This window comes from Paroedura picta, chromosome 3 (assembly GCF_049243985.1).
Source record: "Paroedura picta isolate Pp20150507F chromosome 3, Ppicta_v3.0, whole genome shotgun sequence".
Lineage (NCBI taxonomy): Eukaryota > Metazoa > Chordata > Lepidosauria > Squamata > Gekkonidae > Paroedura > Paroedura picta.
The window spans coordinates 169519147-169523464 of NC_135371.1; positions in this window are offsets into that span (position 1 = coordinate 169519147).

Sequence of the window (4318 nt, forward strand, 5' to 3'; positions counted from 1 at the left end):
TGGGGCCCGCCTACTTTCAGGGATGATGGGCAGTTCCGCCCAGCCAATGGGGAGGCAGGAGGCCGCCCAGATGGAGATCACTGCTCTGTTGGGGTGGGCCGGGGACGCAGATGATGTCATGATGTATGGGGGGGAGGGGCAAGGGGATGATTTTGGGGATGATGGTAGGCTGTGACTTCAGCGTCCTCTCCCCGCTGCCTGCCCTCTTTCTGGGAAGGGGGTATGTTGCCGTCATTCCTCGGGCTGGCTAATTATGCATCGATGGGGCAGCAGCCAAGAACATTTGGGTTCCCAGAAGACAGTAAATAGATCCCTTATATTTGGGGAGCAAAGAGAAAGGGGGGAGATTCGCAGGACCCACAAAGAAATCTGGATATATTTAAGGTGGCAAGTTTAGGCGGGGCTGAGAATTCCCTTGTTAGTGGTCGATGCTGCAGTCCTAAATGTACCTATCTGGAAATCAGACTCACTGAATATAACACAGTTTACTTCCAAGTAAACATGCGTAGCAGTGGACTGCATGAATGCAAATCATTGGGCCTCAGTGTTCCCGTCTGCACTATGGGCATCATCATATAAAGGTAAAGGTATCCCCTGTGCAAGCACCGAGTCATGTCTGACCCTTGGGGTGACGCCCTCCAGCGTTTTCATGGCAGACTCAATACTGGGTGGCCTTGCCAGTGCCTTCCCCAGTCATTACCGTTTTACCCCCCAGCAGCAAGTTGGGTACTCATTTTACCCACCTCGGAAGGATGGAAGGCTGAGTTAACCTTGAGCCGCCTGCTGGAATCGAACTCCCAGCCTCATGGGCAGACAGCTTTAGACAGCATTTCTGCTGCTTTACCACTCTGCGCCACAAGAGGCTCTATCATCATATAGTGCAGGGGTAGACAACCTGTGGTCCTCCAGATGTTCATAGACTACAATTCCCATGAGCCCCTGCCAGCGTTTGCTGGCAGGGGCTCATGGGAATTGTAGTCCATGAACATCTGGAGGACCACAGGTTGACTACCCATGATATAGTGCATACTACTACTACTACTACTACTACTACTACTACTACTACTACTACTACTACTACTACTACTACTACTACTACTACTACTACTACTAATATACCTGATAAGGTTGCTGAAAGGGCTAATGAGAGATAATGCACAGGAAATGTTCTGAACACTTGATGGGTTGAATAAACTTTAAATATATTTTTATGCTCTGAGACGGAGCTTCTCTCTCTCTCTCTAATTCTCTCTCTCTCTTTTAAAATATAGATTAGATTAAGGTGTTTACCAAGCAGGCAAGTAAAATGAAAATTAATGGTTAAGGAAATAGCCATTGAAGCTCTCAAGAAGGATATTAGAGGGAGGAGAGCATGTAATGAAGGGAAGGGGAGAGGCTGTACATAACCGATCTGGGTTCAAAGAAATATCCCTGTACTTATTTCTAACACGTTATCCCAAGGATACAGCAGACTTTCTTAAACAAGCTTTTGTGAAACCCTGAGGTTTCTTGACAGCCCTTGGAAGGGTTTCCCGAATGGATGGATTTTAATGGCTAAAAGGGCAAATGGGATTTTGGGCTGTATCAAACGGAGTCTCGTGTCCAGATCATGGGAGGTGATGGTAGCTCTTTGCTCTGGTTCGGCCTCCCTTGGAGTCCTGTGTTCAGTTTTGGGCACCCCAGTTGAAGAGGGATGTAGACAAACTGGAGCATGTCCAGAGGAGGGCAGCCAAGATAGTGAGGGGTTTGGAGACCAAGAGATATGAAGAAAGGTTGGGGGAGCTTGGTCTGTTTAGCCTGGAGAGGGGATGACTGAGAGGGGATCTGATAACCATCTTCAAGTATTTAAAAGGCTGCCATATGGAGGATGGAGCAGAATTGTTCTCTTGCCCCGGAGGGACGGACCGGAACCAAGGGGATGAAATCTATCCAACGCAAATTCCATCTAAGCATCTGGAAAAAGTTCCTGACAGTTAGAGCGGTTTCTCAGTGGAACAGGTTTCCTCGGGAGGTGGTGGGTTCTCCATCTTTGGGGATTTTTAAACAGAGGCTGGAGAGCCATCTGACGGAGAGGCTGATTCTGTGAAGGCTCAAGGGGGTGGCAGGTGACAGTGGATGAGCGATTGGGATGTGTCCTGCATAGTGCAGGGGGTTGGACTAGATGACCCAGGAGGTCCCTTCCAACTCTGTGATTCTATGATTCTATGAAGAGGGCTCTGGTGATGACACCCGGCCATTTATAGCCACCTATTCAGGCCAGTGAGAGAAGCCAAGGAGCGGTGAGGATGATTTCATGGGAATGACGTCAGACAGTGATGGGAAGTTTCTTTTGACTTCATCCTTTTCTAAGTGCCTGAGGGGAATTCTGCTCCCCTAGAAGCTCTTAGGGAGCGAGCCAAGATGGCTGACATCGATCGCTAAGTGCTGTGCCCCTCGGAGCATATCTTTTAAGTCTTGAGCTTCCAAAAGCCAGAAAGAGCCATCGTAATGAAGGGGGTGCCATACTGGAAAGCAACGGGGGCCAGAGCTGAGAGGGGGGGAACGGGACCCAAGTAGAACTACCAATTCTGGGTTGGGAATGGGGATGCCAGTCGCCAGGTGTGACATGGGATTGTAGTTCAGCTCTAGATATCAGTACACCTGTTATTGTTATTGTCTTATTGTTAGTGTTATTGCTATTGCTATTGCTATTGCTATTGCTATTGCTATTGTTATTGTTATTGTTATTGTCGTTGTCGTTATCGCGATTGTTGTTGTTGTTGTTATTGTTATCGTTATCGTTATCGTTATTTTGCTTTATTTTACTTTATTATGAGGCCGGTTACAAATTTGGATAACCCCCCCCCAATATATTCCCTTAAAACCGACAAAAACAAAATTATGTAAAAACCCATAAAACCAAGAAATTGCGGTGAAAACCTAGAGGAAATGGTTGCTTTGGAGGATGGTCACTGCCCTCCCCAGGCTCCGTCTGCAGATCTCCAGGAGCTTCCTGACCTAGAACGGGCAACCCTACTCCCCCCCATCCCCTGCTGGAGGTTCTGGTGGGCCCAGACAACCCAACTGATGAAGATGGGGCTTGGGGGGGGAGGTTCTATGGAGGGTATAAAGCTGTAGAGCAGGGGTAGTCAACCTGTGGTCCTCCAGATGTCCATGGACTACAATTCCCATGAGCCCCTGCCAGCGTTTGCTGGCAGGAGCTCATGGGAATTGTAGTCCATGAACATCTGGAGGACCACAGGTTGACTACCCCTGCTGTAGAGTCCTCCCTCTACCTTCTTTAAACCACCTCTGAGTATTTCTTCCCTTGAGAACCCCACATAGCTGCTATAAGACAGCTCATCTCTGTCCTCTGGATATCTGTTGTAATTCTGAAAGTTCTCCAGGTCTCACCTGGAGGTCATCAACCCTACTCAGGTGTCCTCTAAAACTTGGACTTATGGGGTGCTGCCACTCCAGTGGTGGCCAGCTTCTGGGTTCCGAGGAGCTGCCCTGTTCTCCAGGTAGGGAGGCCAGTCCCCAACCTGGGGAGAAAAAAGAGAAGGGGATTGTAAGCCACTTTGAGACTCCTTCAGGTAGAGAAAAGCAGCATATAAGAACCAGCTCTTCTTCTTCTTCAGTAATCTCAGGGCTCTCTCAGCCTCACCTCCCTCACAGGGTGCCTGTTCTGGGGAGAGGAAAGGGAAGGAGATTGTAAGCCGCTTTGAGACTCCTTCAGGTAGAGAAAAGCGGCATATAAGAACCAATTCTTCTTCTTCTTCTTCTTCTTCTTCTTCTTCTTCTTCTTCTTCTTCTTCTTCTTCTTCTTCTTCTTCTTCTTCTTCTTCTTCTTCTTCTTCTTCGCAGGTGGGTCTCCCTCGTGTTCTACTCCACTGAGATCCTTCCTTCCCCCAAATCCCACCCACTCCCATCTCCACCCCCAAAATCTCCAGGTGTTTCCCAACCCAGAGCTGGCCAGCCTATCTCCAGACAGTGGTCCAAAGGCCAGAAGCACCTCTTATCCCCAATTAGTCACATTTACATTTCCCTTGGAGGATCGGAAAGATACAGGACATTGAATCAGGGACTCTCCTTTCTTCCTGAACAACCTGGAAATCTTTCTGTTGCCCCTTTCTATTTATAGCCTTCCTTTTTGGTCTGAAGCTATCCAGCCTTCTTCCAAGTGAATCTACGCGTAGATTTTTGATCGTACTTTTTAATTAAAATCTGGTAGAGCCACTGGGGGCGGGGGCGGGTTCCCAGGATGAACATGCCTCGGGGCCTGATGTGTCACTCAGGCAGCCCTTTCCCATCCCTCCCCGAAAAACTCTTACATTTC